Raw genomic sequence first — 15,533 nt, 5'->3', positions numbered from 1 at the left:
GCGGCGCTTCCGGCGGCCGCCGGAAGTAGCTGGAGGCGGCGAGGGACTGCTTCCTGCTCGGCCCGTTTCGAGGCTGGCAAGGGCCGGTTTTGTCACCGGCGATGGCCCCGATGCGGGGAAGGAGCAGCCCCGGGCCGGGCCTCCCCCCACCGTCAACCTGTCGGGCCCTGGCGACGGATGGGGCCGAGCCTCCAGGCCAGGCCGGGGCAGCCCCAGCGCTGGGGCCCAGCCCAGGCGGGAGGCGACGCCGCTCCAGGCCCTGCCCCGCAGAGACCCTGTCCTTGTCCCCATGGAGACCCCGGCCACCACGCCATTCCTCACACGTTTGGCCGAGGTGCTCCTCAGCCCCGGCAGCCAGCACTGCGTCGCCTCACAAGACCCATCCTCAACCCACGTCACCTTCATAGAATCATAGAATCAATAGAATCATAGAAGCGTCAAGGTTGGAAAAGACCCTTAAGATCATCGAGTCCAACCGTCAACCTATCCCTGCCAAGTCCATCTATACCATGTCCTCGAGCACCACGTCTATCCGTTCTTTAAATACCTCCAGGGATGGAGACTCAACCCCTTCGCTGGGCAGCCTGGGCCAGTGCTTGACCACCCTCTCGGTGAAGAAGTTTTTCCTAATACCCAACCCAACCCTGCCCTGGCGCAGCTTGAGGCCGTTCCCTCTCGTCCTATCACTCGTTACTAGGGAGAAGAGACCGACCCCCACCTCGCTACAGCCTCCTTTCAGGTAGTTGCAGAGAGCGATGAGGTCTCCCCTCAGCCTCCTCTCTCCAGACTAAACAACCCCAGTTCCCTCAGCCACTTCTCATAGGACTTGTGCTCTAGACCCTAAGGGCTCCTTCCTCGGAGCCCTGCACGGCACGTGTGCACTGTCAGATTGCTGTTGCCCCCAGTGTGACTCTTACCAAAACCAGCGAGCGAGACCGTTGCCATTTTCTGCTGTGGAGTCACACAATCCCAGAATCACGAAATGGCTGAGGTGGGAAGGGACCTCTGGAAGTCATCTGGTCCAGCCCCCTGCTCAGGCAGGGCCACCCAGAGCCAGTTTCCCAGGACTGTGTCCAGACATTTTTTTTAATGTCTCTAAGGACGGAGACTCCACAGCCTCCTTGGGCAACCTGTGCCAGCGCTCCGTCACCCTCACAATGAAAAAGTGTTTCCTGATGTTCAGAGGGAACCTCCTGTGTTTCAGTCTGTATCCGTTGCCTTTTGTACTGGCACTGGGCACTGCTGATGGGCACCTGGCACTGTCCTCTTTGCACCTTGCCTCCGGGTATTTACATACATTAATAAGATTTCCCTGAGCTTTCTGTTCTCCAGGCTAAACAGTCCCAGGTCTCTCAGTCTTTCCTCACACGAGAGATGCTCCGGTCCCTTCATCACCTTCATGGCTTTCCATTTGACTCTCTCCAGGGTGTCTCTCTTGTACTGGGGAGCCCAGAACTGGACCCAGCACTCCAGGTGTGGCCTCACCAGTGCTGAGCTGGGGGGAAGGATCACCTCCTTCAACCTGCTGGCAATGCTTTGCCTAGTGCAGCCCAGGGTACCACTCGTCTTCTGTGCAGCCAGGGCACATTGCTGGCTCACGTTCAACCTGGTGCCCATGAGGACCCTCAGGTCCTTTTTTGCCAGGCTGCTTTCCAGCTGGGTGGCCCCCAGCATGTACTGGTGCAGGGGCTGTTTCTTCCCCAGGTGCACTTCTCCTTGCTGAACTTCATGAGGTTCCTCTCAGCCTATTTCTCCAGCCTGTTGAGGTCCCTCTGGATGGCAGCATGACCTTCTGGTGTATCAGCCACCCCTCCCAGTTTTCTGTCATCTGCAAATTCGCTGAGGTGAACTCTGCCCCATGATCCAAACCATTAATGAAGATGCTGAACAGGACTGAACATAGGCTCAGATGCTGTAGGCACAAATGGATGGCCGGGCTCAAAGAGCTGTGGTGAATGGAGTCAAACCCAGTTGGTGGCCGGTCACCAGTGGTGTTCCCCAGGGCTGGTACTGGGGCCGGTCCTGTTCAATATCGTTATCGATGATCTGGAGGAGGGGATTGAGGGCACCCTCAGCCAGTTTGCAGCCGACACCACGTTGGGCGGGAGCGTTGATCTGCTGGGGGGCAGGAGGCTCTGCAGAGGGCCCTGGCCAGGCCGGGGCGATGGGCCCAGGCCACTGGGTGAGGGGCAGCAAGGCTCAGGGCCGGGTCCTGCCCTGGGGGCACAGCAACCCCCGGCACCGCTGCAGGCGTGGGGAGGAGCGGCTGGGAGCTGCCCGGCGGGAAAGGGCCTGGGGGTGCTGGTCGACAGCCACTGGACATGAGCCAGCAGGGTGCCCAGGTGGCCAAGAGGGCCAGTGGCACCCTGGCTTGTGTCAGGAACGGTGTGGCCAGCAGGAGCAGGGCAGGGATGGTGCCCCTGCGCTGGGCACTGGTGAGGCCGCCCCTCGAATGCTGTGCTCAGCGCTGGGCCCCGCACCCCAAGGCGGCCATGGAGGGGCTGGAGCGTGGCCAGAGCAGGGCAGCGAGGCTGGGGCAGGGGCTGGAGCACAAGGCTGGGGAGGAGCGGCTGGGGGAGCTGGGGGGGCTCAGCCTGGAGAAGAGGAGGCTGAGGGGAGCCCTCCTCGCTCTCTGCAACGGCCTGAAAGGAGGCTGGAGCCGGGGGGGTCGGTCTCTGCTCCCCAGGAACAAGCGCTGGGACGAGAGGGAACGGCCTCAAGCTGCGCCAGGGCAGGTTTGGGTTGGGTATTGGGAAAAACTTCTTCCCCCAAAGGGCTGCCAGGCCCTGGCCCAGGCTGCCCAGGGCAGGGGCTGAGTCCCCATCCCTGGGGGGATTTAACAGCCGGGGAGATGTGGTGCTGAGGGACATGGGTTAGTGGTGGCCTTGGCAGTGCTGGGTTAACAGTTGGACTCGGTGATCTTAAAGGTCTTTTCCAACTTCAACGAGTCTATGATTCTGCAATTCTATAAATGCTGTTACTGTCTCACCATCCATATTGAGCTGGGCTCCAACGCATTTCCTGAAGCGTCACCGTCCGTTTTGTTCTCTCAGATTTACAGGACAATGTACTCTGTGATTTAAACTTTATTTCATGAGCTCATTAAGAAATACAACAAACAAACATGAGAAACAGGGCTCAATCCCCTTTGTGCAGTCTCATCTATCATATGATTGACTTATTCACCACTCAAGTCATAAAGTTTCATAACTGATAACCCATAACTCTTAATTCATGCACTTATGAGCAAAAAAACCAGACTTAGTTACCTAGCCAACGGTGAGAGTGCTCATCCTTCCTCCTCCATCACAGTGCGGGCGTCCCCCATATCACACTGGGAAGCAGGAAAGCCTCAGCAGTCCAGCTGCTGTTGGATCTGCCTCGAACGCTTTTGGGGTAAACTAGTGTTTTGTACCTTCCAGCATGGAGGTTTGGTCTATACCAGTTCCATAAGTTAGCTGATTGTGATGAAACTGCCAGACAAAAGATGACGGCTGCAGGAGACAGCAATCTGCAGGTGATCATGGCTGCATAATGGCCCTTCAGCTCTTCCTGGCCACCCCTCCTGCCTACATGGTGTTCTCGCTTTGACCTAATGGCGCTGCTGCCAGCACACACCAGGCCTTAGCATGAGCTGGGTTAGCCAAAATCTGAGCAGGAGTTGAGTGAACAGTCACAGGAAGGCAGAACGGAGCTGCCCAGGCTCCGGTGTATTTTCCCCCCAATTCCTTTGGCACAGGAAGATCATCAAAACAGCTGCCCGCAGGACAGCATCCAGGTAGGCTTTCTCATGTGGCTCCTCTTGCCGCTTCAGACACAACGGTGGCAGCAAAGCTTTCGAAGCGGTACCAACTCCCGTGGCACTTATGCATCTCGCCACGGGTGGCACTGTGCACAGGACACTGGGGCTGTCATGGCCTGGCTTCCCTCAGCCTTCTCACACGCTCCGGCTGTCGTCTCCACCCAACTGACTGCCCGTGCTTTTTCCTTGCTGGGAATCCCCTTTGCTGGGTATGGGTCTCTCACTCCCAGTTACTTTTCTGGAAGCAACTCTGCTTGTTCCTCAGTGCTTACATCTCCTTGCTGCTAGCTCCGATATTCTTTAATTGTCTTGAACTTAACTCATACTGAACATACTTCTTCCAAGCCATCTCATTAACAGACATCCTCGGTTACTGCCCACTTATATCGGCTCTGCCTCCACCCTTGAATAAGCTCCGCCCATCCCTCCCTCCAGAAGCGCTTTGAGGGGAGACCAGACAAGCACTTGGACAAGACTTACTCACTTAGGCATCCCTGAGCAAACAAACTACCACATCCTCAGGAAATCCCTGACCTGCAGATTGTTAAAATCTAGGAGAGCTTTACAAAGGAGGAATTCTACACCCATGGCAAGTTGACTTTCCAGTTTTCATTGGATCTCAGTGGCCCCCTCTTCTCTCTTTCCCCATGGAATTGTCCCATCGCACCCAGAGTCTTCCCGTCTCCCCCCAGTTCATCCCTGTTTACCACCCCCATGAAGTCCACAAGACATCAATCATCTTTTCTCTACCTATACTTTCTCTGCATCCCCTTCAGCTGACTTCTTCAGCTTGCTACCTCTCTGACCTCTACTTACTCCGATTTTCTAGCCTCCTGCTAGTGAGTCTTCACTCTTCCACTGACGCCCGTCCCCTACACTCGCACCTATCCTAGATGTTGTCTGCCTTTTCACTCCCGCTTCATTTTCTCCAATGTGAGACACTGACTTATCTAATTAGCTCGTCCAAACAAACTTCCACGCTGAATTAGCTCTCAGTCCTTCATCCACCCACCGATCCCTTTACTCCTTTCCACCTGACCTTACCCATGGCATCTACTTTTCTCTCTCTCATCCCTTTTTCTCTATCATCTGTCTCCCTTTCAATTCCCTAAAGGTATCCTGACACATAAATGACTTTATATAACAAGTCTTTATAAATCAATTCATACAGATTCCAAGATTTGCAGTGTCTGTATTTCACGGAAGGGAAAACTTTCAAAATAATCTGTTAAAATTTTGCTTTTACCAACCGTAAGGTGTCAAAGTGACATGAAACTTCGAGCACATGTTGGATTCCTCTCCATTTTATGGAGGAACAGCTTGCTAAAGCTATTTTCTTCCATCTGTGTTGACAGGCTCGTTCTCTCTCTTTGATGGAGACTTAGCTTGTATGGCTAGTATGAAAAAAAAGAGGAGTAACTCATCCACTCCCTCTCCAGATACCTGCAGTGTAGATGTCCATATCTGCTAATTGTTTTCAAGTTTGCTGATCTGTTTTAGATGCCCATTTCAAGATTAACTCAGTCAGAGTTAATGTCATTAGGGTTAATGGTTAGCAGAAGCCTTGGGTGAGACAGAGGCTGACCTCTAATTTAGGACCTCAGAGTTAGGCTTTTGCATTTAGTCAGATTTTAAGAAAACCCTCGCGTATGGACTAAAGCTCTCAGTGGCATGAAATACAACCTGCTTCACGTCACCCCAAATCTCATCTTCCCAATGCTCCAGCTGCTTCACCAGCTCCCAGCCAAAAAGCTAACAATCGCTAGTGCTGCCAAGCATGGGATTTGATATCCTGTTATCAATGAAGATTTTAAAAAAACTATTTGAGAGATTCTTGTTACTGATTTTGAAGTTCTTCTTTGGGAACAGACTGAAAGACCCTCTTGTATTCTGTCTGCTCTCTTTTGCTCCATGACCATAATCTCTCATTAATTCCCTCCACCCCAAGCAATAGCATCAGTCAAAACTGTCTGGATTTGTGAATCAGCAGGCAAAATTTCCCCTGGCACTACTGTATGTGTCCAAATTGTGGTAGCAGGAGGGCTGCAGGGGTGGAGGACCTGATGTGGGAGCAAGTGGATGTTTCTTGAAGAAACCACAGCCCATGGAGGACCCACGCTGGAGCAGGAGAGAAGTGTGAGGAGGAAGGAGCGACAGAGAGGAGCTGTTATGGACTGACAACGACCCCCATTCCCCATCACCCCGGCGCTGCTCAGAGCGGAGGGTAGGTAGAGGAGCTGGGGATGAAGAAGTGAAGTTGAGCCTGGGAAAAAAAGGGTGGGTGCAGGGAAGGTGGTGGTTTAATTCTTGTCTTTGTTTCTTACCATCCAAATCTATTTTAATTTGCAATAAACTAAATTAACTTTCCTGAAGTCGAGTGTTTTGCCCATGATGCTCATTGGTAAGTGATCTCCCTGTCTTTAGCTCAACAAATGAGCTTTTTCATCTTCTTTTCTCCCCCTGTGTTGTTACCGTGGTTTAACCCCAGCCGGGAGCTAAGCCCCACCCGGCCGCTCGCTCACTCCCCCCGCAGCGGGATGGGGGAGAGAACTGGAAGAGTAAAAGTGAGGAAACTCGTGGGCTGAGATAAAGACAGTTTAATAGGGAAAGCAAAAGCCACGTGCACAAGAAAGGAAAATAAGGAATTCATTCCCTCCTTCCCATCGCAGGCAGGTGCTCAGCCATCCCCAGGAAAGCAGGGCTCCATCACGCGTAACGGTGACTTGGGAAGACAAACGCCATCACTCCGAACGTCCCCCTTCCTTCTTCCCCCAGCTTTATATACTGGGCATGACGCCGTACGGTGTGGGATGTCCCTTTGGTCAGCTGGGGTCAGCTGTCCCAGCCGTGTCCCCTCCCAGCTCCTTGTGCCCCCCAGCCCGCTCGCTGGTGGGGTGGGGTGAGGAGCAGAAAAGGCCTTGACTCTGTGTCAGCACTGCTCAGCAATAGCGAAACCTCCCTGTGTTATCGACACTGGTGTCAGCACAAATCCAAAACGCAGCCCCACACCAGCTGCTATGAAGAAAATTAACTCTATCCAGCCCAAACCAGCACATTCTCCACCCCTTATTCCATACCGTTTACATCATCCTCAGGTCCCACACACTATCCAATCCATTCTCATTACCCACCACCCCCCTTCCCATCCTTTGATATAATACACAGGTATTATTCCCCTAGTCTATGGACCCCCCCTGTCAAAAGTCTGTAAAATGTCCACAAAATGTCCACTGAGTTCATTTAGTCCATGGCTTTGTGCTCCATCTGTTATGGTGGTCGCTGAGGACAGGAGCGATGGTGGAGTTACTGGGCACCAAAGCCAGCCCAGGTCGGGTCACTGCTGCACTTGCCCTGCTTCCTGTAAGGCTTGTCCTCCATTGGTTCAGGTGGTGCCTGCTGTAGTAATTCCCGTAACATGCAACTCAAATCCCGGGCTACAACAATTTAAAGGTGTTTCCATTACAGTCTCCACCCCTGCTCCCTTTGGCTCAGACCATCGGGTTTAACATTGCAATGAACTCCTCCGCTTGCCCCTGCTCCGGCTTGGACTTACCCACAGCCTGCAGGCCCCTGGGGGTGTACCTGCTCCAAGTGGAGCCTTATCCATGAGCCACAGTCTCTCCAGGGCTATACCTGCTGCGGCATGGACTTACTTACCCACAGCCACAGTCGCTTTGAGGTGTGCCTCTTCCAGCGTGGCCTTCTCCATGGGCCACAATGCCTTCAGAGATAGACCTGCTCCAACATGGCCTTACCCATGGCTGCAGTTCCTCCAGGGCTGTACCTGCTCTGTCGTGGGCTTATCCATGGCCACACGCTTTGAGGTGCTCCAGCAGGACCTCATGCGCAGCCACTGCTGCTTCAAGGTGTGCCTGCTGCAGCGTGGACTTATCCACAGCCACAGATGCTTCGAGGTGTACCTTCTCCAGCGTGGACTTATCCTCGGGCCACAATCCCTTCAGAGGTACCTGCTGTGGCACAGACATAGCCACGGCCACAGACGCTTCGGGGTGTCCTGCTCTGGCATGGCCTTGTCCATGACCACAGACGCTTCGGGGTGTCCTGCTCTGGCATGGCCTTATCCACGGCCACAGACGCTTCGGGGTGTCCTGCTCTGGCATGGGCTTCGGGGTGTCCTGCTCCCGCGTGGACGCATCCACAGGTCACAGTCCCTTCGACTCGAGTTCACGCTGGAGTCCCAGCCCGTCCAGTACAGCAGCACAGAAACAGCAGCGATGCCCTGGCCATCTGCCAGCCCAGGCGCACGGCCACTGCTGTTACCAAAGCGTTCCCAGGCACAGCAGAGGCAGGCGATCAGCAGCACAGCCGTACAGCGAGCAGCGAAAGCAAAAAGCAGCCACGAACGGGCACTAGACTCTAACTTACAGCGAGGCAAGCACAGGAGCCTGCCAATTAATAGCTAAACAGCATTAACAGCTATAAATGCGATCTAGCACATTCCAATCAAATCTGTCGTTACCTCGAACCCTTTGAGCCCCATGTTGGGTGCCAAAAAGGACTGTCGTGGTTTAACCCCAGCCGGCAACTAGGCCCCACCCAGCCGCTCGCTCACTGCCCACGCAGCGGGATGGGGGAGAGACTTGAAAGAGTAAAAGTGAGGAAACTCATGGGTTGAGATAGAGGCAGTTTAACAGGGAAAGCAAAAGCCGCACGCGCAAGCCAAGCAAAACAAGGAATTCATTCCCTCCTTCCCATCGCAGGCAGGTGCTCAGCCATCCCCAGGAAAGCAGGGCTCCATCACGCGTAACGGTGACTTGGGAAGACAAACGCCATCACTCCGAACGTCCCCCCTTCCTTCTTGCCCCAGCTTTATATACTGGGCATGACGCCGTACGGTGTGGGATGTCCCTTTGGTCAGCTGGGGTCAGCTGTCCCAGCCGTGTCCCCTCCCAGCTCCTTGTGCCCCTGTCGTGGTTTAACCCCAGCCAGCAACTAAGCACCACCCAGCCGCTCGCTCACTCCCCCCCGGTGGGATTGGGGAGAGAATCGGAAGAGTAAAAGTGAGAAAACTCATGGGTTGAGATAAAGACGGTTTACTAGGTAAAGCAAAAGCCGCGCGCACAAGCAAAGCAAAGCAAGGAATTCATTCCCTCCTTCCCATCGGCAGGCAGGTGCTCAGCCATCCTCAGGAAAGCAGGGCTCCATCACGCGTAACGGTTACTTGGGAAGACAAACGCCATCACGCCCAATGTCCCCCCCTTCCTTCTTCTTCCCCCAGCCTATATACTGAGCAGGATGTCATATGGTATGGAATAGCCCTTGGGCCAGTCTGGGCCAGCTGTCCTAGCTATGCTCCCTCCCAGCTTCTTATGCACCTGGCAGAGCACAAGAAGCTAAAAAGTCCTTGACTAGTGTAAACTCTGCTCAGCAAGAACCAAAACATCAGTGCGTTATCAACATTATTCTCATCCTAAATCCAAAACACAGCACTCTACCAGCTACTAAGAAGAAAATTAACTCTATCCCAGCTGAAACCAGGACAGCCCCCCAGCCCGCTCGCTGGTGGGGTGGGAGGAGGAGCAGAAAAGGCCTTGACTCTGTGTCAGCACTGCTCAGCAGGAACGACACCTCCCTGTGTTATCAACACTGGTGTCAGCACAAATCCAAAACACAGCCCCACACCAGCTGCTATGAAGAAAATTAACTCTATCCCAGCCAAAACCAGCACAGTTGTTGAGGAGGGGGAGTGAGAGAGCAGCTCGGCGGGCATCTGGCAGCCAGCCATGGTCAACCCACCACAATCACATTTGTGAGGGCTCATCTGGAGCACTGCATCCACTTTTGCGCAGCTGCCCCACCCTACCATACAAAAAAGACATCAGCAAACTGGCAGGACTCCAGTGGAGAGCCACAGAGATTGTCCAGGGCTGGGGCACTTGGTATATGAGGGGAGACAGAGAAACCTGGGTTTGCTCAGCCTCATGGAGGGAAGGTAAGGGCAACCTAAGGGCTGTCTTCAGCCACCCAGCTGAGGGTCAGTAGAGAAGACAGACCCAACTCTTCTTGGAGGTGTGCAGTGAAAGGGTGGGAGGCACAAGGCGTAGCAAAGGAAATTCTGGCTGGATAGAAGAAAAATATTTCACTACCTAGGTGGCTAAGCACTGGTATGGGAGCCCAGAGAGGTTGTGGGATCTCCTTCCTAGGGAATATTCCAGACTTAACTCACTAAAGCTGTGAACATCCTGGCCTAGCTTTGCTGTTGGCTCTGCTTTGAGGGAGGGTTGGCCGTTCAACTTAAGCTATTCTATTATTTTGTTAGAACGACCATGAGCAGCATCACCTTCAGCTCGGAATGGAAAGTTCCCTTCTTTGCCTTACTGACTTACAAAGCAATACAAGCGACCTGCCATGGGGTTGGAAAATGAAAGGAATAACCTTTGTGGTAATATTTTTTTTTTTTAAATTATGAATAAAGACTTCTCTCTTCCCTCCCTCTTGTCTGGGATAGCTCAAGGCATATTGCCACGGAGGTTTAGACCATCTTCTGATCTGTATGGTTCCTGATAGACCTGAGAAATTATGATCTTTAAAAATTATTATTTCTTTATAACATAAGACTGACTTTGGAACCTGCCATGATTGTATACATGAAACCAATGGTGTGCTTACATGGAGAGACATGGCATGGGGACGCTTGAGGACAGAGACGTTCTGGAATAGCTCTGGCAGGTGGAGCCAGGCAGAGGCACCATGACCAATCACAGTCTATCCATATCACCTCTCTGAGAAGGGCCTGCACTGATCTAACCCCTGAACTGCTTCGGGAGGTTGTCTGGAGAAAGACCTCATCGTTTCAGCCCAGAAGGGAGCCTGTGTCATCTCGTAGAATCATAGAATCATAGAATCATTAAGGTTGGAAAAGACCCTTAAGATCATCCAGTCCAACCGTTAACCCAGCACTGCCAAGGCCACCACTAACCCATGTCCCCAAGCACCACATCTCCCCAGCTTTTAAATCCCCCCAGGGATGGGGACTCAGCCCCTGCCCTGGGCAGCCTGGGCCAGGGCCTGGCAGCCCTTTGGGGGAAGAAGTTTTTCCCAATGCCCAACCCAAACCTGCCCTGGCGCAGCTTGAGGCCGTTCCCTCTCGTCCCATCGCTTGTTCCTGGGGAGCAGAGACCGACCCCCCCGGCTCCAGCCTCCTTTCAGGCCGTTGCAGAGAGCGATGAGGGCTCCCCTCAGCCTCCTCTTCTCCAGGCTGAGCCCCCCCAGCTCCCCCAGCCGCTCCTCCCCAGCCTTGTGCTCCAGCCCCTGCCCCAGCCTCGCTGCCCTGCTCTGGCCACGCTCCAGCCCCTCCATGGCCGCCTTGGGGTGCGGGGCCCAGCGCTGAGCACAGCATTCGAGGGGCGGCCTCACCAGTGCCCAGCGCAGGGGGACCATCCCTGCCCTGCTCCTGCTGGCCACACCGTTCCTGATACAAGCCAGGATGCCAGCAGCTTAGAACTCGTGAATAGGATTTGCTTATACCATGCCCGGTGCTTGTGAATCTCTTTCAGTTTGTCTACGAGACCTATAATCTTTACTGAGTTTGTTTTCCTTAAAGCTCCAGAAGCTGTACCATTAGTGCTGGTTTTTCACTTCAAAAGTTAGTTTTGCGTCTTCCTGTTTTCTTAAGATGACCTGAGAATATAAACTCTGATTGTTAAAATTGTATAAGGTATTGTATAATTGAAATAAAAGAATTAACTTTTATGCTATTGGGGGATTTGCTTTTTAAAATACTGATGATGCAGTTCATTCACTGCTTGGAGACAGTGAGATAACTATCACTTCAGGAGACCAAAGAGATGATCTAGATGTAATAAATTTTCTAGTTCCAAATTCATCAATAATGCTATTCACTGGAGGATGGAAGCCAGGAAAAAACCCAACCGAGCGTGACATGAAAGAAGTTGGCTTGGACACAGAGCTTTCCGGGGGCCAGCTTGTAAAATTTGAAGAGGAACTTGGTGTGTTTAGAGAAACAAGAATCAATGCACAATTCTGTATTAATTTATAATTAATACAGGTGCTGTCATGGGAATTCACCTAACCCATAAAGTTGATTTTCTGCCCTAATGAAATAACCCCAATAGATCCCAAACTTTCATCATTTATTCAGGCTGAAGTGGAAATATGCCCACATCTGAATATATTTAATGGGATGGATGTATTCTAGCCCAAAGAAGGGGCAAAGCTCATGGCTCTTCCTATCTTGCTGTGCCATACGAATAGCAGGACTTCACCTGAAGCTACTTGCAGTGATTCCTACGTGCCTGTGTGTCCCCAAACACGAGTTTGGCAAACATCTAATCACCAATGGGTTCACCACCAGTCACCACTCTACCCGGTCAAAAGCTTTTTCTCCTCTTTTCCCTCCCTTCCCGCCTGGATATCCTAATGAACAAGGTTTGGTGTCTGACTGAATTGGAAATATTGCACCTGACGTCTTCCGGACATTATCTGTTCCAGGGCAGCCAGGTAAAAGCTCTGAGGATGTTTTTACTATTTCACAGCAGACTGGTGATGTTCTGGCCAGTGCATTGAAATCGCACATTTAGACAGAAGCTGGCCTCTAATCTAGAATATCTCAGACACGCATCTTTAGGACTAACTCAATTTTTTATTCCTTAAAAGCAAAGGAAGCTAGTCTCTGAGAAGTGATTGAAAATTTCCCAATCAATCCAGTAGCTTTCGTTCCCTGCAGGTACTTTGTTCAATTAGGTAGGAGCTGACCCGAGCCATTTGTTTTCTCTGCAGTACAATTCTTGCCACAGCGGGATCATCATTTTCTAGCAGTATTTACTGTATAGTTTTTATTGCGAGAGGATGCCAGCTGGGCTTCTGGGAAATTCGGGTTCCTTCAGATTTGGGCAAGTCTTGTTAAGCCTTTCAAGCTCCTTTGAATTGGGAAAGTACTCCAGCCTCTTAACAGCGAGGCAGATCTTTGCCTTTTTCATTTATAAGAAGCTAGACTAAAATTTTCTCTAAGGTTTTTTCATAGTCGTAACTTCTTCCTCGTGTTAAATTCAATCACGTTGAGTGAGGTATAACTCAGCTTCCTCTAAATTGCAAAACAGACCCATAGACTTCACGCAGACATCAGTTTTGATGCAGTCTTTGGGGAAAACCCGCTCAACTGACTGTCTCCTTATCCTGCCCGTTCGTATGGCATCAGTTGGTTTTGACTTTGAGTTCACCACGCGTCTAATGAAAGCAGATACTTGTGTGCGGAACTGACAACCCATTTATTTATCAGATGCTAGTCCAGTCTTCTCTTCAAAAGGATTACTTGGCTTGTTGGTCTGACACTTCAGTAAGAAAAGACGCCAGACAGATGCATCCTCTGCCAGACAATATGGATATTGCCAACACTTGCTCTTGTCAAACTTGATGCCACTGAGATAGCACACGATGGCAAATTTCGCTAACATAACTGATGCCCTGCTACATCTGGAGTCTTGTAACACTTGTGACAGCACCAAATGATGCTGAATTAGAGAGTTTACCGTGTGCTCCCTATTCAATCCGTGCTACAGGAATTACAAATTGGTTTATATATGTATATAAACTATTCTCAATGCAATTTTTAGTGGTGAGTCATCAAAGGTGTGCCTGTCCGACAAAGGCTGGGTTCCACCTCTATGATGATGCATACCAAATTAGTATTTTCAACCACGTAAAGCAAATTTGCAAGCATAAAGCCGTAAGACTGTCTAAACTCACTGCCAATTATACAGCTTGAAAAAGTGAAGTTGGTGTTAGACATAGTAAAACCTTATTAAAATAAAAACAGGGCTTCATGAGGGTTCGCAAGAATTTTGCATTCCACTCTTCTGATTTCTAGACATGAAACAAATTAATGCTTGATATTCTATTAGAGGGCCACCCAATCTTAGCTAATATTTCTTAGTTTGTTTAAGAGGGGTTTTTTTGTACAATTACAACCAAACCACAAAGAATTAAAATTCAAAACTCATCCAGAGTTTGAAACGCTAATGGGCTGTTTGAGGATCCATTACGATCATGTTTATAACCAGTGGCTGTTTTGTTGTTTTAAAACAGGTGAACAGCTCATTAAAAACTCAATTAATTTAGAGAGTAATATTTTCTAATGAGACCAAGTAGAGAAAGTTTCATGATGAAAGAAAAATAGTTGAGTGAGAAAGAAGAGAGGGGTAAGTTACAATTTTGACAGGACAATTCAGAGCACGAGGGGAGTAAATTGTGCACAAAAGCTATTTTCTGCCTTAGAGTACACACCGCACTGCCTCCCACCAGTGTTTACCACACATAGGGGGGTGATTATTGTTCCTGCTAATTAACCCAATAAAATATTCAAGAAGTAAACTACTTAGAATTCTAAATCTCATTTATAAAAGTGGTATATTGCTTATCAGAGTAATATAACGAAGACATTAGGTTACAGATTTCTCTGTCCTTGGAGTCGAGATCTGGCAAAGGATTTAGATTGAACTCAGACACCACAATTTTTTGATATAAAAACTCAGAAGTCTTTATATCCAAGTTTAATACTCAGAACTTCTCCCATCAGCAGAAGCTGGAGAAATCATCGCTTAGTTCTCCAGGAAAACCCAACCAGTCTAGAAACCAGCTATTTCTCCCCTAAACATCTATCCAAAACAAGACCGTGTTGTTTTGGGAAGAGGCAGGTTGCTCTTCACGCTCCCCAGCCTGTGAAGGTTCAAACGGGCAGCACACAGAGGAACTCGGTCCTTAACTTGCAGCCAGGCTTAGCGGAAGCTGTGGCCCATGCTGTGAAACTCAAGCGCATTGGGCTTGTAGTGAGTCAGTCTCTTCCAAAGAGCATCGTCCATAGGAAGCATGGACAGGTGACTCCAAGTTCGGGGTCAGCTCCAGGCTTGCATCAAACATCTCCCTGATGGTTCTTTGCTGCGTAGTCCCCAGCCAGCTAGGACTCTTTGCGCTTATTCCTTTGCTGAAGTGAAGATGTTGGAACACAAACGCTTCAGCACTGAAAACGCAAGACTAATGGGGTCAGTGGCAGCAGCCCTCCCCAGGCAGGATTTGCTCTAGCAGATGCCATGCCTTGGAGATGACCTTATTGGGGTGAGGCATGGAACTGCGCTCTGCTGTCACTCCTGGCAAAGACCCACCCGTCACCATCCAGGGACGAGTCCTCCGGGATAAGGTTATAGAGTAACTCCTGTTTCCAGCTCGTGGTTTCAGCCCTGCAAACCAACCAATGAAGTTGGTTGAACTGGTGAACACAATGAGCAGTAGAGGTTTCTTCCACAAGGGAGAAGGAAGCTGTGTCATCAACTTCACTGTTGTCAAAATGTAAAGCAGCTCTGAAAACTCTGCGTCTGGTTGGGAAAGGCCCCCCCCGAAGCAGAAGTCACTGCAGGCAGATGACCTAATTTGGCCACCTACCCACGGCGTGATTCACCACGGCGCAAGTGCCCGTTTCCGTCAACTGTGACACAAACCAAAGGAAATGAGATCAGAAAAGATACCTAAAGCCCTAACTCACAACGCCCAAAATGTAAACTTAAAGAGATAAGCCTCGTAAAGAAGGAAGAATGAGGAAAAATATCACCTGGACATACAGAGCAGCTTTCTGCATGTTGGAGAGGAGTAAGGCAGCCAAGGGAGGGGCAGGAGTGGCAAAAAAAAATCCAAGCAGGATCAATCATCATCAAGCACCTCTCCCTACTGTAGTAAACGCGCTTAAGATGAGCCAAATTCA

Source organism: Platalea leucorodia (genome assembly GCF_965183815.1).
Source record: "Platalea leucorodia genome assembly, chromosome: 19".
Classification (NCBI taxonomy): Eukaryota; Metazoa; Chordata; class Aves; order Pelecaniformes; family Threskiornithidae; genus Platalea; species Platalea leucorodia.
This window is presented reverse-complemented; position numbering follows the sequence as displayed.